The following is a 13352-nucleotide window of genomic DNA, read 5'->3' on the forward strand; positions in this document are numbered from 1 at the left end:
TAGGTTTGTGAGAAATCACCTGTCCTTTTTCAAATGGCAGAGATGGTCTCCTGGAACCTCTGAGGTGGGGGGAGCAGGTTTTCCAAGAAATAACCTCAACATATATTTTGCTCCCAAGAGGACTGGTTATCTAGAATGTTGTAATGAATATTTGAAACACAAAATCCCTTTTACAGTTTAAAACATTACCTCCTAACAGCCCAAGGGAACTCAAATTTGAAAGGACAAGCTTGGCGTAGTGTGTCAGGGCTGTCCTCTTGAGCACTCTACCCAGGGTCCAGAGTTGGCTGTGTAGAAGATGTGTTTCTAAGCCACTGGCGACTTCCTTTACTTCAAGTTACACTTCTTTCTCCTCCACGGGATGTGGAGACTGACATTGTAATGCTGCTCCTTGCTCCTGGCCTCCTGTCCCACTGTAAGCTCGCTGGCCCAGCTTCCTGCCTCCTGGTGATGAGCATTTTGTCCAGAAAAAGAGAGAGAGAGAGAGATGTTTGGATTCCATGTTAAAGCTGCATTTTTAAAAAAATATTGGGGACCCCCAAATGACCTTCATGCTGGCCATTTCCCCGTTCTTTCCAAATTCCTTCATAAAGTCCTTCGGACACTCCTCTCTCCCTGCCGTTACCCTCCCCCCCACATACACACACTCGCACCTCCTCTACCCTCACCCATCTTTGAATGCCTGATGATAACAGGGTAAAAAGACAGTCAACCTCATGCCTGATGAGCAGAACGGATTCCTAGGTTTTATTTTTGTTTTTTAAAAAATCTTCTTTGAAATCAGAGAAGAGCTTATTTGAGGACTTGAATTTGGGATAAGCTTCCAAATGATCCATGTTTATTTGCATCCAAGGGAAAACGAAGGTGGTTGGGGTTGAGGGCTAAACCATGCATTCAGAACATCCTGCCTGCAACCCCCACTCCTGCATCCCATGGGAAAGCCCAAAGAAACAGATTGCCGGCGCAAACCTCAGTTGTTTTTAATAGTTCTTGGTGATTTCCTCTCTGGAAGTCACTTCATAATGTGAAAATAGGAACTACTTTTACCTCCTCACAAGGGCAAAGGTAGGGAGCATGCAACCCATTTGAGTACACAAATCAGTCTGCTCTCTCTCCCTTTAAAAACAAAAACAAGAGACCTCGTGTCTATATATGGCTGAAACCTTACATCCAGAATATTGCCCAAGTGGAAATTCAGTAAGTAGTACCTGGATGAAATAAATTCATGAAAAATTTCCCTCAAGATTTTCTAGAAGTGGCAGAAGTTGGTGCAGGAGAATACCTAGTTCTGAGTGTCCAGGTTGCATTTCAGGAAACATGGGTGATGCTTAATTTGGAACTGGAGAGCCCAGCCTGAGTGTACTTTGCTGCCTTCCTGATGTCCTGTTTTTCCTTTGAAGATCTTTGGAAGCCTTTGAGATGGGACAACAGAAATATGTCAAAGGAAGCAAAATCTGCTCCTATGAAATGTGGTGTCTCATGACTTAATGCCTGAGGCTTTAGGATTTCTTGTTTTTAACAATTAAATCTCCTCCCTCGGTTCCTGTAACAGATCCCAGAAGGCGGATAACTAAGCCGCAATTAACTTTATGTGCATCCTACCAATATAGTACTGCATTCTTTGAGTGTTCGGTATTTGCATATAAGTCCTTGAGAAACAGATATCCAAAATGAGAGTGAAATCAAGGTTGTTGCTTCAAAAATATCCCAAACAAGATACTCTTTCAAAACAGGGCTCCCTCTCTTTGGTCATGAGGGAAGGTTGATGTGTTCTTGGTTGGGGACCGTTTATATGATTTTTTTTCAACTGTGAGCTTTGACCCCAGCTTCTGTCTACTGCCATAAAAAGGACCCCATGTCAGAGTAATGAGGGTGGTTGTGTGCACACACCTTCATGGGTGTGCATGTGTACCTACTGTACCTTCACAGAAGGAAAACAGGCTACTGAGGTCTAAGAGGGGTAGCCACCAGTGCCTAATTCTTTTGGGGGGGGATGAATGCTTATAATGCCAGTATATAAAATCCATACCACTGGGAGTTCGTTCCATGTACAGGGGAGGAGCAGTCGGTGGGGAAAGGGGACATTTTAATCCTAGCCCTTGGGACCAGAGGCAGAAGAGTTTCTGTAAATCAGGTCCTGAAGATCTGGGGGCTCATTGGCTGGTTCTTTGTTTTTGCTTCCCAGCATGCATTTCCTAACCCAAGCTCAGACAGTTTGATTTCTTCCGTTTTCACTTCTGCTCCATTCCAGGGAGGAAAAAAAAAATCCACCTGTTAGGGCCAAGATCTCCTTGCTAACACAGAGGCAAAAATAAATGTTAAATGTCTTTGGAGCCTCCCTTCCTCCCCTCCCACCACCCGGCACCCTCATGCCTGCTCAGAATACATGGCTCCGCAGCCACCACGACTTTTCTTTCTACTCTCTAGTACCCTCTTCACAGTTGCTTGAAGAAATTTAAGTTTGCACTATACATTTTTGTTTTGCCGGACGTGTCTAACAAGCGTGTTTGGAAAGACTTGCCCCCAGCCCCTCCCCTCCCCCCACCTCCCCGTCACATTCTCTCAGGCCTTCTCTGGTATTTATAATATATCACAGAAGTACCCAGTCTTATAGCCCTCGGTTATGCCTTTTTTTGACATTTTATTTTTTTTAAGCTTTTTATATATATATATAAATATATTACTTTGTCAAGTTTTTTTGCTGTACAAAAGTCTTAAGATTTAAAACTATTATTTGTATTATATGATGGTGGTATGTTAATGTTACAAAATTATTAATGAAGAAAAAATTTATTTTTGTTACTGGTCTGTTTCATAATTCTTTTTTAAATTGGTATATTGTAAGATATCTATGCAAAAATGTTATGTGACGCATTTTTATTTAAGAATGTAATATGTGTAATAAACAGTAGAATGTGTTTGGTCTTGGGATGGCTCGCTGTATTTCCCATCAGCTCATTTCATTAGGGGAAAATCATCCAAGAACGTCAAATGACTCCTGATGATCTTCAAACTAGTCTTCCCCCTCCCTCTCCCTCTTCCCCTCCCCCTCCCTCCCCCTTTCTGTGTGTGTGTGTGTGTGTGAGCGTGCACACGTGCGCTAGTCGTACATACTTCAAGGTCTCAGTGAAATAAAGGAGAAGCAGCAAATGGTTGGAGGTTATGAAAAGCAATATCTTAAAATGAGGTCGGTTATAGGATGCTGTTTGTTTAGGGGGCTGGGAGAGGCTTATGGAGAGAGGGTTATTTGATGAGGGCAGGGTTGCTGTGTACTGCTGTTGACCAGAGTGTGTTTGCAAAGGATCATCTGAAGCCTTTTGTGGAAAAGGGATGAGGGAAGACCGGTAGAGGGAATCCCTGAGGTAAAGACCAGGGAGTGTGTACAAGCAACGTTGGGTAAGAAAGGGCTGGAAATGACTACGCAGGGCAGGAAAACTCAAGTAGCTCGGTAGAGAAGGGACAGAAGCAGGTGCAGGCACCCCAAGAAGCAGAAGAAAGGAGAGATCTGAGAGACTTCTCAGAGGAAGAGACTACCAACGTCGTCGCTTCTGTACTGGGATTCCAGACGGAGCATCAAGGTGGGAGGTCAGGTGGAGGATCCAACTGCTGTGATCCCCATGCCTTGGGGCCAGAGAACTGCTTTTGGAAGTCTTAATTCTCACCTGAGCAGGCAAGGGACCCACACAGGGTGGAAGGAAACACTTGACCCAGTGAGGGAAGACCAGAAGCTAGAGCTGCAGGATTCCTTAGCCCCCAGCCTCTCCGAAGCTTCAGCAGGTGAGCAATAGAATTCCCATAACCAGAATCGTTCTCTAGAAATGTCTCTGAGCAAGAAGGGGAAAAGATAGCTTTGCAACATTACCCGGAATAAGGGTGCTGCTCTACTTCCTTGATTTATGATAAGGTATCACACTGGACATTTTAAGTGGCTCACAACCTGCGCTGTGCTTGAATGCTGACAGGAGGGTAAATCTAATCTATACGGCATAAGGAAATGAGATACATAAGGGGACACTCTGGATGACTGAAGCAACCTTTAGAGTCACGGTTTTTGCTTAGAATAGTTTGAAATATGTATTACCACGCCACAACCCTTTGAACACCATTTTTAAAAATTGCATTTGTGTGCCTGTGTGGTGTAGGGGTGTGGGTGTAGTGTATGTGGAGCTGTGTGGTGTGTGTGTGTGTGTGTGTGTGTGTGCGTGTGCATGTGTGTGTGTGTAGTAAAAGTGCAGGTGTGTGGTATAGGGTTTAGTGTATGTGAAGGTGTGGTATGTGTATAGAGTATGTGTGATGTGTGTGTATGTGTATAGTGTATGTGGAGGTCAAAGGTCAACTTTCAGGAATCAGTTCCACCGTGTACGTCTCAGAGTCTTAAAGATTAAACTCAAATGGTCAGGCTTGGTCGCAAGAACCTTTTGATTGCTGGCCCCTGAGCATCCATTTTATACAGTATAATTTTGAGGACAGCTCCAGTCTCTGGGTTTTGCTTCCCTAGCCCTGGAATACTGTACTTTATATAGACGGGTAGTGTTCTTTTTTTTTTTTTTGTAGTCATCCTTTTTGGATGTGGCAAAGTTTTTGTTTGACATTTTCTGGAAGTATGTATGTTCTTGTGAAGTAGCAAATCAGATAAGTGAAATTAGGAATGTCTTAAATAAATAAATAACTGCAACTGGAAACCAACAGTAGCCTGAGAGTTGAGCCTGACTCTCCTTGCATGTGAAGAGTATGAGTGTAGTGGCAGCTGCAATGTGAGTTTGTGTATCCAGTTGAGAATATTGGACTAATGTTAAGAAGTCTCAGAGAAAGAGCAATGTGAGTTTGTGTATCCAGTTGAGAATATTTGACTAATGTTAAGAAGTCTCAGAGAAAGCAGAGTTCAATGGAATTGATAAATAATTTAGTAGATTTTAGTTCATCTTCCACTTACAAATCTAGAAGAGGAGATATCTGCAATTTTTAAGTAAAATAGGATTTTGAGGCTACCTACAAATATCCTGGTTAATCTATGATGAGTCAATTTCATCTCCAATTCTCAATGTTTTATCTGATTAAAAACTGTCAATATTAACTAGTTTGAATTGTATTGCCTTTTAAAAGTACATCTGCTTTTGTTATAGCTATATATACAACCAAAGCATATTTTTAAATGATGAAATGGTCAAAAAACAATCCGGTATAAGAGGATTGGAGGTCAAGCTGCATCCAGCAGTCTGTCAAGACTGTATAGACTGAATAGACACTATCCACAGCCCTAGACATGTGTTCTCTTAGAGAAAATTGTTACACTCAAAGACAAATACTGCAGGGTGTCATTTATAGAGAGAATCTTAAAATGTTGGATTCATAGAAGCAGAAGGCTACCACAGGCTGAATGGAGCTTACAGGAGGAGATGGTGGTCAAAGAAGACAAAATTTCAATTGGAAGAAATAAGTTCAGTAGATTATTGGACCACACACTGACTATAGTCAATTAAAATGGATTCCTTTCTTGAACATTTGTTTTTTATTATTTTCTATTGTGGGCATCATGTGTGTATGTGTGAGTGCAGGCTCCATGAAGTCCAGAAGAGGGCATTGGATTCCCTAGAGCTGGAGTTACAGGCTGTTGTGAGCTGCCGGAGGTAAGTGCTGGGAACATAAAGTCAAGCCCTCTGCAAGAGCAGTAATCATCTTAATAACTAAACCATCTCTCCAGTTCCAACTATGTAACTATATTCTTTGAAAAATCACAAATAGAATAGAATTTAAGTGTTCTCAGCGCAATAAACAAATAAGTGGGTAAGTATGTGAAATAGTATGTTAATTTAGATTGATTGTTTCACCATGCAACTCAAAACATCACATTCTATAATAAATATATACTATTTTTGAAAGTTAAAATGATTAATAAAATAAGGAAAGGAACTAGGGCCTAAGGAGGATACCTGGTTTTATTGATGCCACATTACACATGTGACAGAGGTGACCACTAGGTCCTTGCTTCCTAATCTAGTACATTTACCTTCTGTTTCCCTGCTTTAGGGAAACCAAGAGAAGTTTTGATGCCTCAAATCACACCAGGCAACACTGATTTCATCTCCTTGCTTCCCTCGCATTTATCATGGAAGGTTACCTACACGGTGCCACTATACCACTTGAATCAAGAGAAGCTTAGCGAATTCTACCATGCCCAGATTCATATAGCATGCTCTTTGCACAATGACGTCATCCTAGGAGGTGTTGATAGGCAGTCATGTTCTACTAGTCTTAAATGTACTCCTCTACTTTGGCTACTTGAGTGTGACATTCAAGAGCCTTTCAATGTCATTGTACTAGTAATTATTTCCTTAGTAATTTTCTTCAGATTAGTGTGCTTTTTAAGGCATTCAGTGTAAATTCTAGTTTTGTGCATAGCTAGTTTTCTTTTGAAATACAAATGAAAATAAGTAGATAACTCAGAATATAAAGACCCATCTTTGAATCACATGAAAATGCCCAATTGCTGCTGTTGCTGCTTGAGAGACACCATTTGTGGTCACTATCTGAAGTGCCTGCTGCCCTGTTTCTCTTTAGCTAATCGTTTAGTCCCTGTGCCTCTCCTTGGAGCACATTTCAAATTGCACCTAAAGGTAAGTGCATATGAAGATTTAATAAAGAATGGCTTGATGCCTGAGGAGTCACTTCAGGATTCGGTGCTCTTGCAGTCTCCTTGACTTATTAGTGAGACAGACGTGCGTGTTCCTCCTCGCTTTCCCACCTTGAAGAACCACATGTCAAGACATTCTCATGGTGGGTCCACATGTAGCTTGTGCCATTAGCCTGGGAATGGAGCTTCGAGTATGAGGCTGCAGCAAACTCTCCTTTACTCCTGCCCCAGTGTCAAAAGTCAGGGCCAGGAAAACACTGTGTGCTGGGAGGCTCATTTACAGAAAGGGCTCACCTTCCTGCCATGATTGCTGGGTCTTTAGCCTGCACGCATACCCATTTGTGTACACAAGCGTACAACTCAGCCTCCACAATTCTTTTCTCATCATGTTGCAGGTTCTTCATGTCCTAATATTAAATGTTTGTACTTTGCCTAATGTCTTTCCTATTTTATAACCTCAATGTTTTATCCATTCTTAGTATGGATGTACCTTCATATAAACAAGTTTATCTTCCACGTGAATGCATTTCAAGCACAGAGACAATGAGAGGCAAGGAGATTATAGATAGAGGAAAAGAACAGAAGCATTGGCCGACTTTGGAAGAGTAAACTTCCAGACAGGCTACACTCTACCCATTACTGCTAGGCCATGGGGCAACCATGGAACCAAGGGACTGAAGCAGTGTTAGTCGCCAGTAAAGTATCCCGTGTGATCAAAATAAAGACTCTCTAGGAACCTTGGTTTGCATAGCTGGTTTCCAGCAACAGCTACTAGTAACTGGGTCACCTCTGGATGACTAACCATGGAAATCGTACAGCCCTATCATGCAACCGGGTTTGATTCTGTTCCTTGAAGTGACAACTTCCAGCTGAGTCTCTTGGGTAGAAAGTCAACAGGCTATGCTGTTGACTGGTGAGGGTGTTTGAGCCACTGGGGGTGTATTTACAGACACACTGCTGGAGACTGTAAATAACATCAGAGTCAAAGCGGTGATGGTGAATTTTCCGTTATTCCCTGATATATTCTGTTCTTGGCATTAAAACTGCAACTCTTTTAGAAGTATGTGAGCTATGGTTACGGAATCTCGCTGGTCAAAGAACGCAGCTATTAGAAATAAGACCCGCAGGCAATATTTCCATGCAAGAAGTCTCGCAGTGACTGATAGCAATACTAAATAACGGGCAAAAATTAAAGCCTGTCTTTGATTCCGGGAACTTTTTTGCATCTTTTGCTCCCCATCTTGGAATCCTGTTCTTTGTTTGCTGTTGTTTCCTTTTTCTTTGCGTTTATTCTCTTCTTCTGGCTTATCTTTCTCACCCCTCTTTCTTCTCATGTCTGTTAATAAAGCACATGGAGGACTCTGGCGGATCCCATGGCAAGCAAGGGTGACCGAGGCGGAAGGACAAACATGCCAGGGAGACAGAGCTTAAGTGAAAAGTTTTATCAGAAAGGGAAGGGGGGGGGGGAGAGGTAAAGAGACACAGAGACAGGGGACAGAAGAGAAGAGGGAGACAGGAAAAGTCCTATCTGCCCCAGGAGAAACAGCAGAAAAGAGAGCAAGACAGAGCGGAAGTGGGCAGGGTCTTTCTTTGCACCTGTGTGCTGACCAGAGTACTGCCTGAGTGCATTCTGCCAGGTGACAGAGGCAGGCCAGTATAATGCCTGAATCCTTACAATGTCACTATGAGGAACTGGTTCCAAAGTCCAAGCTTCCTTCTCTATGGTGGTTGCAGGTGCCAAGCCCATCTTTCTTTGGGGGGGCTTTTTCGTGCTCTTTTCCTCTTCCTCCTCTCTAAGTCACAATCTCTATTTTTCAGCACAGTTTGGGATGGTGAGGAAGAAAGAATGTGTTTAGTTGGTCTCCTGCTTTCTCAAGGTGTATACTCATAAAGCCAAAAAGTACATGGAAGATTCCAGCACATCTTCACTTATTAGGCACTGTTATGCCATGTAGATTTCAGAATTCCTTACTGCATGGGACAATATATATATAATAGTGAAGTAGCTTTCTCCTGAGTTCTAGAAAGACAGGACTGTAGCAGGACAAATGTAAACCACTTCCCTTAGTCTGCAGTCCTTCCTACCACTGTAGAGCAGGCTTTGATTTACATGAAATAATTGGTTCCCAAGCAGAAATTAACCTGTTAGAATGCATGCAGAAGCCTACTATGTACAATGTTTCTTGGGGTAGAAGTCAATGACACCCATTAGATTTGATCAGCTTTGTTTTATAAGTGCCACTTTCTGTTTCATTCCAACTTGATTTAGACCTTGGTGGCCAGGAATTGGTGCTGTGGGCTAGACAAGGGTGGTTTAAGGGCTCTGTCAAGTCATTACAGAACGCCCCAGAGTCAGAAACACTGATACAGACAGCTCAGATTGTAATACAAAGTGTGAGTTTTGTAAGACAAGTAAACAGTTCTTCCTGGCTTTGTTCTGTGAAAATATGGATTTGCAACCAGCTGGAATTGTGATTTGCTAGTTTAGTGCACCTGTTATTAGAGCTGTGTCATCTCAGGGCCTGTCACAGTGAAGACCCCCCACACAACACACACACACACACACACACACACACACACACACACACACACACACCTTCATACAGGTGACTTCAGTAGGCAGCTGTGGACAAATCATAGCTCTCTCTGAGGATGTGCTGAAGTGAAACCTCCATGGGTCTTTTCCTTTACATTTTTTTCTTTCCATTTGTTTTTGAGTGTGTGTGTGTGTGTGTGTGTGTGTGTGTGTGTGTGTGTGCGTGTCAGAGGAGGAGAACTTTTGGGAACCAGTTCCCTCTTGTTGTATAGGTTCTTGGGAATCAAACTCACATCCTCAGTCTTGGTGACAGCACCTTTATCCCAGCCTTGTCCCCATCCCCTCTCTGGTTCTTTTCTGAGCATGAACCTTGGTGGGCATAGCTCTTTGAGGAGTTTTCTGTTGGCTTTGTTCTAGTCCTCTTGTCTGCTCTTGGCAGCTGATACTCTGTAAAGATGTGCTGTGACAAAGGCATAGTGGGGTGCAGGAACACTGAGTCGGAAGGTCTTACCTGCTTCGGGGTATAAGATCACAGTTGGGGTCCCATCGTGGGCAGCAGAGGAGCCAGTGGCACCCTGTCTCTCAAGGTCTTAAACCCTCTTCACCATTGGAAGAAACCTAAGCCTGAGCACTTGAAAGGAACCCCATGTTACGTAGAGCTGGAAGTATGTCTGTCAAATGAGTATTTTGAGCTAAGTCCAGCTCTATATCCACATGTTCCCAGTTATACTAGGGGAAGGACTGTGTGTCACAGTTGGAGAATACAGGCTTCTCTGTATTCTGAGAAAGTTGCTCTAAAAATAAAATCTCTGGAAGGCCCAACAGAAAAACAGGAACAGAGAGGAATTTTCAGGATTATGGAAGTTCTTCCTTAAAATGTTTAGTTGCAGGTTCTCAGTTCTCCCCTTCACCTGACCTACAGGACGGAGATGGTGTGGGTGGCTTGGGGAACAGAAAGGGCATGCCATAAATCTGAGCTAATTTGAAAAGGGAAGGATGAGGCAGATATGCAGTAATCAATAGAGCAAAACCTTGTTCTGTGGGCAATGTTTACTGGCCCTGCTGCTGGAATGTGATCCTGCCGCGCCTAACCCTGAGCCACTAGAGGTGACATGAGTTCACAGAATGCCCTCCCTCGTGCCTGGTGTGCATGGCTCCTCGAGGCGCAGACTCCTTAGTTTTCCGCTAGAGAAAACAGCTGTGGATGAGCCTCCACATTTTCACTTTTTTATTCCTCTGCGTTTTTCCATAAAAGAGGAAAATGACCAATCGCCCCTCCCCCCTCCTCCCTGCTGCCACGTTTGCAGGACGGAATGTACGAATTCGAAACATTTCCTCCTGAAAAATCCTGTCGGGAGAACAAATAGGGAAAGCAAAGCCACAATGAGAACAGGGACTCAATTGTTCCTCCACTGACTCAGCCATCCTGATGCCTTCCTTACCCTGCCACTGTTGGGGGTGGGGGTTGGGTTGGGGGGAGACGACGACGACCAGGCAGAGCATGCTTCCTGGCCCTGGAAAGGAAATAGCATAAAAATGCTTTGACTGAAAAGTGAGTGCACTAATTGATTGTTAATGACTGTGCAGCCCTAAATGTCTGGAATTTGGTTTAGATTCAATGTAATTTGACATTTGCCAACCATTATTAAATCCCTTTGATGCTGTCCCTGTGCAGCCGTGATGAGCAGCTGATTGGCTCTGGGGGATGGAAATGCAACCGGCTGGGCAGGGAGTCAATGGGTGTCTGGAAGTCAGCCATCGCCCCCCCCACCCCGTGAGTGGCCTTCCCCACACCCTGTCATCTCTGCTTCCCTTACTGGTCTGCAGCCATTTTTGTTTTCCTTTATTCTCAAAGGGGCATCTTTCCCAGTACCTGTTCGCCCGTGAAGTAGAAGCCAGTCTTCCCTTTCTAAGACACATACTTCCGTTGTATCAAGGGTTAGTACAAAGGGGCCAGGATGGCGGTGCAGGAAATCTACTGTGGGAAAAATAGTACCTGTGGGAATCTGAGGGTTTTCTCTTTCCCTTTTCCTTCCCCCTCATTCTCCTCCCTCTTTCCTCCCTCCTTCCCACACTTTATTTCTATTTGTCACAATACCCTTGGTTCTTCAACTGTTGCACCTGGTGCAATGTAGCTTCCATAACATTCCCAAAAACTCTTTTGTTTCTTTCCCTGTGTGGCCTGTCACCTGCCTCTCCCACAGAACTGTCAGTCTCTGGGTCCACCATTCCAGTTTCCCAGGAGAAAGACTTTGGTTCAGGTCTAAGATTCATCACTGGCAAGGTACATGTGTTTATCATTCTAGAGCTTAGGTAAGCCGTAGGTAGGTGAGGAACAAAGGATATGGTACCCAGAGAGACTTCTGCAGGGCTGGGCATAAGGCCTGCTCTTTCATCTTGAAATAAACTCTCCGAATAGCCCATCCAGTCTTGAAAATTGAGCTGTGTATGTTGGTAGTTCGTGATGAACTCCTACCTTCTGTGATGGCGCCCACTCACCTTAGCAGACAGGCTGGTTCCTCCTCATTCACAACTGTTAGCATTCATTTATGAAAGGTTCTAGAGGAAAACAGAAGAATTCTTCAGAGCAGCCAAGAGCTGAGCACAACAGTGAGAGAAAACTCTTAATTCCAACCAGAACAAAGCTTCGTGTCATTCTTACCGTGTGTGAGACAGCCAGGCAGAAGAAAGAGTGAAGGCTCTCCACTCGTTTTCCTAGCTCTCTGACTGTGCCTCCGGCAAGCTGTGTGTCCTGAGGCCATTGCTCAGCCTTTCTGGGCCTTGTTCTTCCAGCTATACTGCAGTTGCTGCAAGTTGAGAGGGAGATACTGGGCCATTTCCTCTCCTGCACCAGATCTTTTTAACTGCACGTTCTCGTGCAGTTTCTAATTACTTCCAAAAATATTTCAAGATTAATTTTACAAGCGAGCCTTGAGAACACGCTAATTACGAATTATCTAACACCTGTACCATTCCAGACTCTCGGCTCTTTCAAGATGTTTGTTTGCAAGACTCACCTGAGTCCATGCAAGTGAGTGACAGTGCGTCCTGGCACACATGATGGGGTCTAGGGTCATACTCATTAGCATCGTAAACAGAAATTTTAATCTGTGTGCAGTCCTGTCACAGTCTCTTTGCCTGCTCATCTGGATCTCCAAACTCAGTGTCTCCCCCAACTCTTCACTGAGTCTACTTAGTAGCTGGTTCCTTCACACCTGAGGAAGGTTTGTCCCACCCTTTCTCCAGTGACTCAATCCATGAAAAACTAACCAATGTGTTCTCAGAAAAGGGAATCTGACTGGGAATGTTTGTCATTTTCTTAGCTAAGAGGTTTTTTTGGTTGTTGTTTTTGTTTTGTTTTCAATGTTGAACCTCTGATTTCCTACAATTCTTAGACAGCACTGGGAGGAAGAAGGCAAGGAAACATGTCCCCCTAGAGGGGCTATGGTTGAGTCTGCTCCTTTCTACTTGGAGTTCCCTTCAGGGCTGCAGCAAGCTGGGTGCCCTGCACCAGCTCCCTGACCTGTACTCCCCTTCCCCCTCCCCTTCCCCCTCCCCTCCCTCCTCCTCCACCACCACCACCACCACCACACACACACACACACACACACACACACACACACACACAGCATCCTTGATGGTGTATTTTTAGATGGTCTGAACAGAATCGTCCCTGCACATCTACCCCTCCCTGGCAGCATGACTTTCCTTTTACTTGCCTGTTCAATGGTCTGGATTTCCTTCCAAAAAAATGCACTGTTGTTTAAAAAAAAATGGTCCTGCCTTGAGAAGTGGCTTTCAAGGAGAAGGGGTAGAGATGGAAGATGAGGAAAAGGAAAGGCACGAAGGGTTCCAGAAGCATCCCCAAGCTTGGCTAAGAGGAGCTTCAGGTTTTAGTGTGTGTGTGTGTGTGTGTGTGTGTGTGTGTGTGTGTGTATGTATGTTTGTATGTATGTACGTGTGTGTGCCTCCCTTTTTATTGCCAAGACAGGGTTTCTCTGTGTAGCCCTGGCTGTCCTGGAACCGGCTCTATAGACCAGACTCCTCCTTCCTCTGCCTCCAAAACACTAGGATAAAGACATGCATCTTCACTGCCCTACAACTACCCTACCCTCTTTTTTAATCAGAGTCTCTCTCTCTCTCTCTCTCTCTCTCTCTCTCTCTCTCTCTCTCTCTCTCTCTCTC

General features: G+C 44.0%; 1 long non-coding RNA gene across 1 annotated transcript; it reads right to left on the reverse strand.

The window, feature by feature from the left end:
* Window positions 1-11029: 11029 nt before the first annotated feature.
* On the reverse strand, window positions 11030-12012 carry LOC121142633. The gene is made up of 3 exons (XR_005879660.1): window positions 11830-12012; window positions 11667-11726; window positions 11030-11145 (listed from the first exon to the last, which is right to left on the reverse strand). It is a non-coding gene; the product is annotated as an uncharacterized LOC121142633 (long non-coding RNA).
* Window positions 12013-13352: the final 1340 nt, after the last annotated feature.

The sequence above is a fragment of the Mesocricetus auratus genome, unplaced genomic scaffold, assembly GCF_017639785.1.
Source record: "Mesocricetus auratus isolate SY011 unplaced genomic scaffold, BCM_Maur_2.0 Super-Scaffold_100010, whole genome shotgun sequence".
Taxonomy (NCBI): Eukaryota; Metazoa; Chordata; class Mammalia; order Rodentia; family Cricetidae; genus Mesocricetus; species Mesocricetus auratus.